This window comes from Thermobia domestica, chromosome 3, assembly GCF_964235325.1.
Source record: "Thermobia domestica chromosome 3, izTheDome1.hap1.1, whole genome shotgun sequence".
Lineage (NCBI taxonomy): Eukaryota > Metazoa > Arthropoda > Insecta > Zygentoma > Lepismatidae > Thermobia > Thermobia domestica.
Genome location: NC_137456.1, coordinates 258,686,402 through 258,702,658, shown reverse-complemented (window position 1 = coordinate 258,702,658; position 16,257 = coordinate 258,686,402). Strand labels below are relative to the sequence as shown.

General features: G+C 37.5%; 1 protein-coding gene across 2 annotated transcripts in view; it reads right to left on the bottom strand.

The window, feature by feature from the left end:
- LOC145681029 (kelch-like protein 5) overlaps positions 1-16,257 on the bottom strand; it is a 589,536-nt gene that overhangs the window by 474,981 nt on the left and 98,298 nt on the right. The window lies entirely within an intron of this gene.

The window sequence follows — 16,257 nt, the reverse complement described above, 5'->3', positions numbered from 1 at the left end:
AAGTTTCAGCGCATAAAGGTAGTTTAGATTCCACCTTAAACTGTAGGTTCACATCTTGTATAGCTTCGGTGCTGAAAGGACCGCTAAATTCCAAGCCACCAACTATAAAATTTACATCATGATATTTTTAACCAATTCTCTGGTTTAATCTTTTAATTTTTTTCCTCTCATGATTTTGGCTTCTTCTGAAATTCCTACTCTCTACCAATTTTAGCACCTTATTTTCAGATTCAGAACAAAATTGATAAAACACGAGCAGTTACAGTTAAAATAAATAAATAAAATAAACATATCTTTCCCAGGAATATTTCTAAGCTGCATGGAAAGAAATGTCTGGAAACTGAAACATTATGTGTTTGTTTTACAAAACTAAGTTTCGAAATAATTAGGCAACGTAGTTTTTCGGTCATTTCAAAGACTGGAAAGAGAATAAGATGTATTGAATCCCAATTTAAAATTATGGTCTTTGCTGTTTAAAACATTTTCGATATACCTAAGTACCAAACTATTAGAGGTGGCATTTTCCGCCTTTCTACTGTGCACACATTTATGGCTTAGACCATCTAAGGGCAATTGTTCCATCATCTAACATATCCACCCCATAAAATGACGCATAGTCGACCCTGGCCCTTTCGAGCTATTGCGCCTTAAGGTTTGGTATATATTAGGTATATTGGAAGTTGGCACAACTTTAACAAAGTATTTATTATTATTATTATTATTATTATTATTATTATTATTATTATTATTATTATTATTATTATTATTATTATTATTATTCATAGTGAACATACAATTTGGCCCGATGTAGCTCTACTTAACAGTATTAAATGAAATCATAAAATAAGAATATTCTTACTTTCTTCATTCTGAGAATTCCGTTCCATTCCCTCCCAGTCTGGAACAAATATCGCAGCCACTTCTCTCCACATTTTTATTTTTAAGTCACGATTCATGTAGTTCGGATCTCTTAAATCATATAGGCATGGCCTATTTTTTATTTCGATTATAAACGCCTCTGTGTTAAACACACTAACCATGACTGGATATGTACACAGGACACGTTTTCAAACACAACTGAAAATTTCTCTTTGTGATTACACTTGTGGTTGTCTGTTTGGGGGTGGAGTTCGAGCTTCGGAGATAGGGGCTCAAATTCAAGTTATTTCGTTGTGTCATCTTTTGAATAAAGCCAAATATTTTGCTTATAGATTACCATGGCACCAGCTAAGTGTCAATCAAGTGTATCACGAGAAATCACCCTATTGTGTTACATAGATTTTTCTGTGATTAGCTAATTTTCGGAATTTCCTTCTATTTTTGTGAATTTTCTTTTGTTATACACACACATACTTTATAACAGCAGAGTTCCAATCTCTGCACAAAGCGTCTTCCAAGCAGCTGTTTCTTGCTACAATCCCTTTGCCTGGCAACATGTCTTTCCTTTCTGTCATTCCTTTTGAAATCTTTTAAACAGCAGGCGGTCTATTGTTCCGACCCGCACCAAATACGCTGGAGCCGGCGTTTTCTCAGCAATTTTATTGCTTTCGCGTTCATGTTTAGCCGCTCAGATTTAAATACATGGTCAGCGTATTTCAAGCTTACGCATGAGCAATAAATGCGCTTTGCGATCGCTACAAATAGCCGGGGTCTTAATGTCCATGGTGATTTCCCGTTGGAATAGTTAACGATTTAAAAACCGTATGTTACGAAGAGAAGAAAGCAGGATTTACCCGTTATTCGTTCAAAACAGGATTTTCCTTAATCATCCTCTGCATGATACTCGTTTTCATACTGTGCTGTATATACATTTGAGTCTCATTGTATTATGATTATTATCTTCCATAATCGAAATAACAGAACGGAAACGGGATTTTACTTATTTTTCACTTTAAATTAATTTATTTCGGACTAGCAGCGTTCACCCCGCTTCGCTGCGGTCACCCCGGAACGCAATAAACTTTGTTACTTAGATAATTTTTACTTTTTCGCTTTCAAGTGATATGATAAAAACCATAGAAGATTGCAGTAAATGTTAACATTATATCTCCTGTCATTTATGTTAACCCGCCCCGCTTCGCTGCGGTCACCCCGGAAGTTTTCGCTTTCAAGTGATATGATAAAAACCATAGTAGATTGCAGTAAATGTTAACATTATATCGCCTGTCACTTATGTTAACCCGCCGAGTGACACGGTCATGCGGGTTGCATATAAATACGTTTATTTTTACCTATGATGAACTAACAAAGGATTTGTACGTTATGGACACTTGAATGGTCAATTATCTCAAGACACTGGTAATTAAAAATTAAAGTGATATGATAAAAACCATCTAGGGTCCAAATCCTAATAACCCCCCAAAAATAAAAGAAATTGGTTCAGCCGTATTAGCGTGATGAGGTAACAAAGGATTTGTGCGTTCTCTTTTATATATATAGATAGATTTTGATTTAAATCAACGATTTTTATTTCAAAAATCAAGTGATTTAAATCAATCCACCCTGGTTTTTAATGAGAAGTCTATATGCCGAATTTCATCTCCCTAAGATGAAAGACTAGCGATATATTCTATTTTTGACGTTTCTAATTCTCCTTCCCTCTTTTAAAGGTTAAGCGTTTTAATGAAAGTAACATGATAAAAATCCAGCTCAAGTGAAAATTTATGTTCTAAAATTCACTTAGGACGTAACACCAGTTTTTCTGTAATGATAAAACAGAACCTCAACGCCATTTCGAAATATTGAGATTAAATATAGCTGGCCAAATCCCCATTCTTAAAAGCGGAATTTCCGAAAGCGCTGCAGCAGGTATTCGTTTGCTTTTAATGAGGAACTTATATACACTAAGTTTCATCTCCCTAACATGAGAGCCTCGTAACATACTATACAATATTCTTGCAATACTTTTAAAAACTCCATAAAACCCCTCAGATATTAATTTTAATGAAAGTGACATAACAAAAAATACAGCTAAAGGATAGGGTTGCTAACTTGGAAAAATAAAATTAGCGGCACCCGCCCATAATCTTCAGAACAGAAGAATTTAGTAATTGTATTTTTAACTAAACCTGAGGAAAATACCGGTCAGTTGGCAACCTTACTCGAGGAAAATGCTATGTTCAAAAATTAATTTCGAACAGTTCAGCGTCCACTCTTTTTACGCATGTGTAATTAGTCTTTTCTGTTGTATTTGTGTTGCTTACACATTTTTCCGTTGTGCGACTTGGTATTTTATTTTACTGCTTCTAACTTTCTGATAAACTGGCAACACTGCATTTCAGATGGCAACTCTATTTATGGTCTTGCATAGTCCTTGTTGACCTTCTTATGACTGATAGGTTAATTTTGGTTTGCGTTCATCCGTGACGATGAGAATGGCAACGACAAACTGAGCATGGAGAAAAAATTTTAGAAATTGCTTCTTCTCTCCTTCAAAGTGGAAGTTTCGAAAACATTGGGATTAGTGCTCTCAACGGGTCGGGTCAGGTCAGATTGAAGACCGACCCGACAATCCGATCCGAGGTGACCTGACCCGACAACCGACCCGAGTGACCTGACCTGACAATCTAACCCGTTTGAGAGAACTAGAACCTCACAAAGCTGCCACCAGAAAAAAAATGCTTGCCAATTCGTATGCATAAACCATTGTTTAGGCTTTTTTATTTGTAGTATAATTATCCTCCTCCTCAATGTTCTGCCATTAATAACAGGCCAGTTTCCGTTTACTAGGTAAGCTTCCATTTTTGCGATTTCTCGCTAATATCTTCCTCGCAAAAGGGGGGCGCGGTGGCTCAGTGGTAGAGCGTTCACTTCCGGTCCTTGGGGTCCCTGGTTCGATCCCAGCTCGCGTCGTGTGGACTTTGCGGTGGACAAACAGCGTGCTCGTGGGTTTCCTCGGGGTTCTCCCGTTTCCTCCCACTTTTTTCCATTCCTCCATTTCACTCATTTCTCATCATCACCGTCTCCTTTAGACTACCCGGCATAACCGTGGGACGTTAAACTTAAAGATTTCATTTCATTTTTCTTCCTCGCAACCCAACATAATGTATCACCCTCCTTATTACAATCTATCAATTGCAACCTTCTTACACACTCTCGCTCTCCTGATATCAACCCCTTTATTACATCTCTCAGAATGCAATCCCTTAGCAAGATCGAAACTTGTGATCCGTCCATTTTTTCGCTTCCTTATATCGTCCAATATTGCTCTCGTCTCTTATATTTTTCCAGCATTTTCTAATTCGTTTTCCTCTCTACCCTGCTAACCTTCTCTATTTTCCTCCACATCCAAATTTCCAAGGTTAAAATTTAGGCAATCAACTTCGAAAGTCAAAATAAAATTTGAAGTGCTGAAGACATACATGATTTTCTAGTAAGGGATGTATTTAGAACTTCTTTAAATAATTTTTGCTGTGTAATAAAGTATAAACACAAATTTCATCGCCGAACAGCGTTGGTGTCTGATAGAATCATAAGGAACTAACTGCACTGAAATATCATATTCTGTAGGGAATTACCTTTTAATTTTTTCTTGATTAATTTATCTAGAAGATATTTGCAACGTTATATAAAATCAGCGAGTAAATTAGTGCCGATAAAATCAAATCACTACCGCACTAATAATAATAATAATAATAATAATAATAATAATAATAATAATAATAATAATATGAAGGTGATCAAGAAAGTTCTCTCTTTTTGTGGAGGTCTGTGTTCAATTGGCCCTCACACCGTGATTTGAATGCGAATGGAGATAAGGCGAAGGTCAGTTGTTGGACGAGACAGAATTTTCGTGAAGGGGTACGAGAAGAGACAGAGCTCTTTCAATAGAAACATATGTACTTTTCGAGACGGAACTACCTTCACGACAAATTTTCGAGACGAGAATGCCCCAAACCTGGTCTCGTGAGCAACACTAGTGGGTATATCCAATATACTACCTGGTTGTGGCTGTTCAGTTACACCGTGAACGTGCGTAAGGACAGAGTGAACAAGGGACCTCCACACAGCGTCATAAGGGCTTGTTTGTTGTACGAGTTCAAACTGGGGTAAAACGCTGCTCCGCGGGGCGGAAGATATGCCAGGCCTTTGGTGAGGGTGTCGTGACTACGCGGACAGCAGCGGTGGTTTAACAAGTTTAAGGATGGAGACGAAACACTCGAAGACGCACCACGTGCCGGAAGACAAACAGATGTTCAAAATAAAGATCTTCAGGCAGCAATTGAGGCGAAGACAGACATGTGAGGAACTGGTACTACAATTCAGTGTGAGTGGAGAAACCATTCGGCACCACCACCATCATCTCGGGAAGCACTGCAAGTTGGGTTGATGGGTCCTACATGATCTGAAAGCAATCCGAACAAACACCTGTGTTTCTTTGGTGTCTCGTCTGAGGAAGGAGCCATTTCTGGACAGGGTATTGACATGTGATGAGAAGTGGGTCCTGTACGAAGCGCCACGGCGCCGTCATCATCGGTTAGCACCTCATGAACCGGTTCCAAAATAGCCGAAACCAACACTGCACCAGAAGAAGGTCCTCCTGTGTGTTTGGTGTACTGCCTGCGGCATCGTGCATCGGGAACTGCTACCAGCTGGTCAGAGCATCAATGCAACTGTGTACTGCCAGCAGTTGAACCGTGTTCAAGACAATCTCAAAACTCTGGATCCAGCACTTTAGAATCGCAAAGGGGTCCTTTGGGATCTACTTATCAGGTTGCATAACTTGAGTGCAAATACTATTATTATTATTATTATTATTATTATTATTATTATTATTTAATGTTCATATTAAGACAATTCGGAACTAGAAAATTACTGCACTACCATCTACTAAAAAAAAAAAAAAAAAAAAAGGAATAGACGTGTAAACCGTCCTTTAAAACAGGCTAATCATCACAGAATGTTGAAGATGGAAGTTACTCTTTCATTCAGCTTAGAAGCGCTTCGTTTAACATCCTGTCACCATCTGCCATCATTAATTTTCAACCTAACGAATCTCAAATTCAGAGGAAAATTAAACGTGCTATGTGAAGCGAGATGGAGACTGCTGTAACCAACTAAAAAGAAAAGAAAAAAACTTTTATTACCACAAAAATGGTCTTTTTTCTTCTTTTTCTTCTCCATCAACTTTTGATACAAGATTCGTGGATTATGTTTTCTCTTCGGGATGAAATGGAAGAATCTTATCCTACGTGGTGTCACCAGTGTTTTCAGCTACGGGTCACAGCGCTTTTAATATCACGAACACTTTCTGTTGCAGGAAGTTTAAATTACTTTAACTACTTTTCTAACTTCCTCAGCCACAAATTTGGTTTCACTAAATCAATCACGAAAGCAGAGACGCGTTAGGAAAAAAAAAGTATTAATTACCCGTTTTGGTTTTATATTATCAGACACACTGTATAGCCAGTAATATTTGTTTCGTGGGTTCAACTCTTACTGTAAGTATAGCTAACTTCCCGGATTCAATATGTGCTGTGGGTAGCCAGGTGGGTTTAAAGTCAGCTGTATAAATGTGTAGTACAAATAATAGGGATGATGCGGCCGCATATTACCCTTTCCAAAAATTTTGCTTCGTTGTTCGTTTCATGCGAAGTGCAATGCATGAGGCAACTAAACTATCTTCTTTCTATCTTCTACATTTCGTAACACTGATTCTTTCTTTTACACTGTAGATAACAAATTGCGAGAACGAGTTTCTTTTACTTACCATCGTGGTATACGTAATCTAGCCTTCTTTTTTTTTATTATTAATAAACACCAGAATGTATATAGTTACTTTAAAGCAAATTTAGAAATACACGAAAACTAGTGAAAATACTTAGCTATGATACGATCACCTACTAAGCATTAAGCGACACTGCTGCCATCTCTATTCCACTTTTAAAGCTCTGGCTTACTGTAAGTATAGCTAACTTTGTCAGGAAACCGTAAAAAATTAAGTGAAATTTCAAAGAAAATCAAACTTGTGTAGATAGGTTCTGTATACAAGGTCTTAAATTTAAATATAAAGGTAACTAAGAAAAGTTTTGTTGCTTTTTCACCCACCACCTTCGAACATCGATGTCACCTAACCTGGAAGATCAAAAATAGTCTCCATCAGCATCGACGACCTTCTGTCACCATTCTAGAAGGCCACGGATTCCATCGCGGTAGAATTTGGTGGGCCGTGAAACGAAGAAGGTATCAGGTGCATTTTGGACTTTTACTAGGGATTTGAACTGGCGTTCTCTAAGGTGATTGTCCAAAGAATGGAACAGGTGATAATCGGACGGTGCAATTCCGGGGAATATAGTGGTTGCAATATTGTTTCCCATCCAAGGCGGAGAATGATGTCCTGAGTCATTCTAGCCACGCGGGACTTAGCGTTGTTCCGTAAACGAGGACCCATTTGCAATTCAGAAGTGATGGCTCCAGAGTTTTGAGTTGTTGAGCACAGCTCAACTGCTGACACTACACAGTTGCATTGATACTCTGACCAGCTGGTAGCAGTTCCCGATGCATGATGCATCAAATACACAGAAGGACCTTCTTCTAGTACAGTGCTGGTTTCGACTGTTTTGAAATCGGCTCATGGGATGCTAACCAATGATGACGGCGCCGTGGAGCTTCGTATAGGACCCACTTTTTATCACATGTCAACGCTCTGTCCAGAAATGGCTCCGAAACAGTAAATAAACATAGACGACTGCTGCGTTGCCTTCTGGCCCGGAGTCAAAACATGTGAGACCCATCAACCCAACTTGTAGTGCTTCCCAAGTTGATGGATGTGCTGCCGAATGGTTTCTCCACACAATGAATTGTAGTAACAGTTTCTCTTTGTACGTGTGTTGGTGTTCTGGCACGTGGTGTTTTCGGGTGTTTCGTCATCGTCCTTAAACTTGTTAAACCATCGCTGCACTGTCCACGTCGTCACGACATCCTCACCAAAGGTCTGGCATATCTTTCGCCCCGCTACAACGGCGTTTGACCTCCATTTGAACTCGTTCAACATACATGCTCTTATGACACTCTGTGGATGTCCCATGTTCCCTCTATGTTCCCTCTGTCTTTACGCAAGTTCACGGTGTATCTGAATTGCCAGTACCAGGTAGTATGTTGGATATAACCATACCAACAACTGGCGTTCGCCTATCTCCACTCGCATTCAACTCATGGTGTGAAGTCCAATTGAACACAGATCTCCACGAAAAGGGGCAGAACTTCCTTAGTTACCTTTATAGTTATGCACAAAAGTATAGCGTTTGGTCCCGGGCAGTAGTTCTTGACTAAGCATAATAAAAACTATCTTGAAGATAATTTATGGATAATAATAATAATAAGAAGAAGAAGAAGAAAAACGAAGAAAAGAAGCAGCAGCAGCTAAAATAGTGTTTTTAGTTTTCCAGAAGGAAACCAAAATTTTCCTTTCTTTCAGGCCTCAAAAACACTAGCAGCAACACATTTTTTTTTTTTTTTGGCTTTGTACAATGTAGCTGGTCCCCCCTCAAAAACGATGGGCCCCTCCTACACAAACCTGCTGGCTACACCCCTGCATAACGAGATAGGTTTTCTGCAACATTCACCTTCCGAAGGATATTTTCCATTTACTCCGTTAACTCTCTATGCAAATCGAAAGTGGTTCAAATCAGTTATTTCCGATTTCAACTTTGCCATAAAACGAAAACTGTAAAACGAGAAGCTGTTTTTTATAGACGATTCACCGTCTCAAAGCAACGTACCATGACAATGCTGGACACACTACCAAAACCGAAAGTGATTGCAATTTACTACTACTTCCGATTTTAATAGAGCAGAAAGTTTTATACAATGGCGGATATGATCAAGGGAGGGGCTACACCATAGTTTGCCGCTTTATCCAGTGTAAAGTAGGATTGAAGCCCATTTTATCCAGTGTATACCTGAACGTCAAGGTGGGCTACAGCCCCTATAGCCTCTCCTTGGATTCGCGCCTGTATATAAACTTAATTGGTTGCAAAAAAAAAAAAAAAAAAAACGCTTCTCTCTATTATCGTTTCTGTTCTACATTGGTCAGCGTTAAAACCGAAAATGGTTAATTTTTACCACTTCCGGTTTGAGTATGGGCTCCAAAAACAAACTCGGTTTCTATTTTTAAATCGTCTAAATTTTGATCAAATTTGGTGATGAATGATCATAGTTTCTGAATTTTTGTCTTCCGGACAGACGGGCAGGATAACTATTATATAAAGGAGTTTTGATAAACCACACTACTTAAAAACTATAAATTGATAAAGTGGTTGTATGAACATAATAAAAGGCGAAATTGATAAAGTGAGTGTATGAACATAATAAAAGGCAAAATTGATAAAGTGAGTGTATGAACATAATAAAAGGTGTTTATCAACGTTCGAAGACACGCAAAATACTCCAATAATAAATGTGGCTTAAATGTTGTTATAACACTCTCATGTGGACGGTGAACCTATTGTAACGTGGAAAAGATTACGGTAACAAATAGATAAAATTAAGAAAAAAACAAGGCACATGTTTTTTTTTTTTTTTTTTACATAAATATACAAAACGAGACCTACAAAATTTACGAGAAGAGACAAGAAAACCTTATTCCTCGTGCCTTGATGTGATTTTAGTGTCCTGTTTAGCAACGAGGCTATATAAGACGTCGACCTACTGATTAAGATGGAATCCGAATATGAGCTCCTGCTGGGAGTTGAATCCGGGTCTCCCTTGACAAAGGCGCGCACGCTAACTGCTTAGGCACGAGGGAAAGAGCTCTTACTTCTCGTGTCGTCTTGTTGGCAACACTTTCCACTAGAGACCATGTTGCTGGAAAAGAAGTTAATCCCAATCCAAATAGGCGAACTGCGTGTGCCATTGGGTCTGGTAATTTATGTGGTACCTATTGTGTGTTTCAAATGATAAGCATCATGACCTTGAGTTGGCTTCACGCGGCGTCCAATTGGCTTTGAGCGGTGTTGACAATTCGCGACAAGTAGTTCTGCACGCTGACTTCTCGCGCTACTGCGCATCTTGACAATACCAGAGGCGCTTATTAGAAATATTGTACTAGCACATTAACTGATACACTGTAAATCGTATGGTGTAATGAAACACCCCAAAGTACCCTTTTTAGGTGTGATGTAGCACCTATGAGGTGTTTTTGTGAATAAAACTCCCTTAGGTGTCACGTATACACCCTTTCGGTGTTAAAGTTCCACATACAGGTGTAAGGCAAGCATAAGGTTTTACTTTACACCCTTTAAAAAGGGTGTAAACGATTACGCAGAGGTGTAAACTGCTCAATCAGGAAGTTCACATTAGTCATTTTATTACTCTGGTAAGTATATATTATAGTCAGGTATGCAAATATAGTATTCTTTTCAAATATAAATATTTTTAACGTTGGTCTTCAAACGAAATATACGACAAGTGTAAATAATAGAGTGCGGTGTAAAAAAAAATAGTATGACAGGTTGATTCACGTAGTGCCGGAAACTGACTTGAATTACATTTTTTTTTTTTTTTTTTTTTTGCATGTATCATACGCGCTTTTGGAAAGAAACACAACATTACAGGTAAAGTATAGCATTTCATAATGTTAGTACCATTGTGATTAATGTTTTTATCATTTAAGAGTGTAACCAATTAAGAAATGTTTAAGAACGTTATATTGAAACAACTCTTGCATGGTGCATTCAAAGCTGGAATAGACGTTGTTATATTTAATTTGCAAAGCTTGGAACACGAGATGCACTTTCTCTACTACAACTTTGAACCTCGAGCACGTCGACTACAATGGGATGGTTCTATATTGCTGTTAAACCAACAACTTTCATACATGACTTCGCTTGGCATTACTGCCAAATAACATATCCGTAACACTGGGTAGAACATTGCCACAGGTAGGCTTATTATTTCAGGTAGCAAGTTTAGTAGGCAAGGTTCTAAAACACAGGTCCCCCTTCCCACTGAGTTGTAATAAAGGCAGAAAACAACGTATCCTGCGGGGCTCTAACCCGCCTTCACTCGCTAACGCTCGCTCGGCAACCTACTTGTATGTTAGTGTATAGCAAGAAATGCGTATATTTTCTATCATTTTCTGTGAGTTTCTGCGTCGATAAAAACAGTGGTGACGACACTAAATACCGAGAGGGAAGAGTTTCACTCTGCAGTGTATCTAACTATTTTTACAGGTTGCAGTTTAGGCCTACATGTTATAAGTAGCCCAATCTGTTTGCGTTTAATAAAGATCGCCATAAATTATATAGTTGTTATTAAATGGAGGAATGGTTCATCATTCCTGTAGTAATGCAGAACTATTGTGTATGATGACATATGCATGGAAATTACCAATTTAAGAACGACGTAAAACTTACGTAAGTGAGATACTACCATGTATCAAGCACCTTGCGGGTTTACGCACCAATCGAAATAATTGTTGAAAAATTATAATTCTTTCACCAATTTCCTTCTTATTGTTTCCTAAAAGATTTGTGCTGGGCAACATGAAAATATCTCAATTTGCGCAGATAAAATTCAAGAAGGCCACCAGAAATAATTGTTGAAATATTGCAATTCTTTTTCGATTTGCTTATAAATACAGTTTCCGGATGTACGGCACAAGAACTACAGTGCAAAAGCATAAACCAACCTGTGATAGGTGGTCACTAAAAAGCACGAATGCTATGTAACCGAGTCAGAGTAGGGCAAAGCTGGTGTGCCTGCGCGGGTGTGTACGAAGGGAACAGGCGCGTCAGTGCTGGTGTGTATATGCATAAGCGAAGATAGTGAAAAAGAAATGGATTTTGGCAAGTATATGAATTTCAATAGCAATTATTATGGTTTCATACTAGTAACGATCCACTTGCGAACATAAAATACTGCTTCTGTACATTGTGCAGAATACACCGCTAGTGAAAAATAACATTTAATGGAGTAATCTCTCATATGTACTCACTTATTTTATCCACTTTAAGGCCCATGTAATGATTGTACACTAGTACCCCTACATTTGTAAACCTAAAATACAGCTGTATTACTTTGCATAAAATTTTGTCGCCTGCAGAAATATGTTCCTTATAAATATATCTTTTCATACAAAGTATTAAATTTTACCTGTAAGTCTTTCAAAATGTGGTGCGCCAAAACTACACCACTATCTAAAGCAGATTAGGTAAAAAAAAAAAAAAAATAGTTTTATTCGAGTTTATTATAAAACAGGAGCAACCCTTAAAGCACAGCACTGACGATATCAATGACTAAAAGATTGCTTTAGTGTTGGATAACTTAGAGACTTACACAATATCTTGTAACTGTAAGTTTAAATCAATTTAAGGCTCACTATGCTTGAGTTTGTTTCAAGTATACATTTATCGGTTAACAAATTATTTTCTCTTGTTTTGGCCAGGGAAGAATTCAGATACGTTTCCACTCGAGAACTGTGGAAGTCCTCGCCGTTGGTCTATCGGCTAGCGCATTTACCATTGCTGTACGTGGTTCTGGGTTGAATTCCAAGTGAGAACCAAAACTTAATTTTAGAATCCTTTACCTGCTAAACATCTGCCTTCTCCATCATAAAGAGCGTAAGCATGGGAAGTTAAACTAACGAATTTTCATTTCATTTTTTTCTATGAATGTGAATTCTTTGGGGGAAAAGGAGGTGAAGAAAAAATTTTCCTTTATTTTTTTAAAAAAAGCTATGGGATTGGATAGCTTGTCTTTTGGGATTGACTAGTGAAACTTGATTATAGTACATCTTTCTTTTAGGATTATTATTGAAATCCAGCATTTTGGTAAATATGGAATAAAAGTATTGATAAAACATCAGAGTGTGGATAATGTAAGGGTAAGTGTAGTTGCTTCAACACATAATAAATTTACAATTTCTTTCAGATTCTGTGTCTCAAATGGAAAGAATTAATTTTATTGTTTTAACATACAATATAATTTTTAAACTTGGGAACCTAATGTAATCTTTGTGTCTGTAATACGTATTAATTTGTCGATTGACTTCAGAGGACTGAGTGTAACCCATAAGCACAATTTGGCTATAGTTCAAACATATCAGACGTACGATTGTCTTTAATAAAATCTGACCCTCTCCCTCCTCTACCTGAAAAGCCCTGTATTGTTATCCACATATGAAATTCAAAGACAAAGGCAATCGTCATCAACCAGTTGTATTTTTTTTTTCAAGTATAAGTATTAAACTGTGCTTCGTATGGTTGTAAAAGGTTGGGTGGCTTTTTTTTTTTTTTTTTTAAATCTTAAATTTAGGTACCTAATATTTCACTCATCATCTTCATGAATTGATGTAAGAAGAGTCCGCGTGATTTTTGGCAAATTGTTTCATCACCGGTATCTTTGAGCACTGAGGTAAGAGTGGAAGATAAACTTCGTTCTTCTCAAGCTTGATACTTTAAAAAACTTATGCAAGCGGTTTTGTTGTAGAAATACTCTAATAGAATGAAGAAATTAGAATCGAGTCTCAACGTTATCCTTTATGAAAAATAGATGAGTTCGCGGTAGCTCAGTGGTAATGCGTTCACTTCCGGTACTTGGAGTCCCTGGTTCGATCCCAGGTCGCGCCTTGTAGACTTTGGGGTGGACAAATACCGTGCTCGTGGGTTTTCTCGGAGTTGTGCCGTTTCCTCCCACTTTCTTCACTCCACCATTTCATTCATTTCTCATAATCACCGTCTCCTTTAGCCTAACCGGTATAATCATGGTACGTAAAACTGAAAGATTTCATTTATATGCAAAATGGAGTTAGGTAAAACTATCACCACTGTTTTAATTCAAAAAATATATGGCTACTCCAAGAAATCTGAAATGGTTTCGAAACCCACGGGGGACGCTGGGGAAAAACTTCTTACCCTTAAAGCAAGGTATTTTCCTTTTTAATGATGATACACTTTGTTTCTGTTTTTCTATCCGTTTCACTGTTTCGCATTTAGAGGATTGGCCATAGACTTTGCCGGAAACTGTGTTGAGATTTAGATCTTCCACCAATTGGCTACAGAATTAGCGTAGAGACCCGAGGCGGCATTTAGATACTGGAAACAAGTTAGTTGTTCTGAGATTTTCCCTCTGATTTTAAAATAGCCGCAGTTATCTTCGCCGTAGCTTTTTCTTTCATCCTGTAGTCTTCGCAGCTTTTCCTCAAATTCTCTAACATTGCATTAATTTTTAGATTCCGGGAATTGTTCCATCTTCTTTCTTTTAACAATACCTTGTAAACGATGGCTCCTCTTGTCATTTGAAAATTCTATAGTTGAACTTTGCCTGGGACAATCCGCGAAACTCTGGGGCAAAGTTTGTTACCTCGATACGTTTTACGGTATAGAAATGAAGAAATGCGTATATTCTCGTTTTGACATCTCTTTTTACGGGATGCCTTCATGCCCACCCTGTATATTTAAGCACAGTTAGCTTTGGCTTCTCTCTGAAATAATGCGCATTTAGGCAAGCAGATATATATAGTTTGATATCGATTGGTTCGTTTCGGCTTAACACCCTTATTTGACTGCGGGTTGGGGAAAGGGAACTTACTGCTTAAATACCATCTGATCCCGGTTTTCACCTTAGAAATTTTGTAGCCCACCGGGTTTCAAATCCGGAATATTCTGACTAAAATTCGAAAATTAGATACAATCAACGTAGATGGATTGACTTTCAGATATAGAGAAATGTGAGCCTGAAGTTTACACTATTTGTTGCCCTAGTTTTTGATATAAACTATTTAAAAAGAGTTTAAACTTGTGATGGCTAACTTCTCAGGACTACGGGGCCACGGGGTGCATATTTCGAATCTCGAAGGCCGCAGCCCTGTTTCAGTTTTTAGTATCTTTTTTATTTAGTTCATCAAATAAATAAGCGAATCACCTTTGATTGCGGTGGTTGAACAAACTATTTGCAGCGGTGTAAGGCTTTCTTTGGAAATAAAAGAAGCCGTGTCGGCGTTCCGTAACCTCGGGGAAAAATAGAAGCTATACCAGGTTAAAATACCTTGCTGGTTTCGTCAAGAATTCAAGCTGGAATTATTATGGAAGCTTGCTGAGTTTTGCTGAATATGCTCGATGCAGCAACAGGTTTCAAAGCCGACAGACATGCTGGAAAATTTTACTGTATTAAGCTGGTTCAGCAAAGATTTTCCAGCATATATTTAAACCTGTATAGTTAATACAACGACAAATGCTAAATCTCTAAAATTGTAAGAGAGAATAAAAATGTTAAAAAACTCCATAAGTTAATATTTATGCAGGGTTCCTAGTGGCCAGGGAAGTCAGGGAAAATGACTTGAAATCGCCAATTTCAGCTTAACAACCATTAATGATCACAGTATGGAACGTTACTCAGATTTATATGGGTGGTAAGTGGAATGTAAGTATGAGCAATTGATTACTGTTTGTCTCTAAATGTTCTCATATATAAATATTCACCGTTATTTATTCCTTATTTATGTATCGTCATCCAACACTTGTCATGAAAGTCAGGGACTTTTCTACCAAATGTCAGGAAGGTCACGGAGAAGTAGTACTATTTATTTGAAGTACTATTTATCCAGCGTAGAAAGTGTGGCTTATTAAATCACTTAAGAAGGCATATATATCTGTTCTTTTTTAGGGGGTGGGCTCGCCATGACCGCCATTTTGTTTTCCGTTCTGTGTGCACCGTCTATATTTATAAAGTTCAAAGAATTTCTCGATAGCTTCGGCAATTTGTTTGCAATGTAAGTACTATTTTACCTGAATTTGAACCTGTTCTGTTTAAGAAATGGATGTTTCGAAATTGTGCGGTACGTGCCCAAGGAAAGAGCTTGACGAACCAACAGTAAATTTCATTGGTTCATCATAGCTCTGGGGAATCCCTTGCGCACGCATCGCACAGTTTTGAAACGCATTTTTAAAATAAAACATTTATGATTTCGTAAGTGATTTGTTAAGCTGCACTTCCTTCTACGTTGGATAATATTTGAAATATAGGCCTCTGAAATTCATTTCCCACCCTTTTATAAGCATATATCTCTGAAACGTAGATCTTGTTCAAAGTTCAAGAACAGTTTTTAATTAATTTATATATATATATATATATATATATATATATATATATATATATATATATATATATATATATATATATATATATATATATATATATATATATATTGCTTGTTTTCACATCCAGTATCTAACATTCATTTTTTGTATACGTATTAATCTAACACCCTGTATACACCTGAAAACTTGTAAATTGTGACAAGGAAAAGGCAGAAAATTT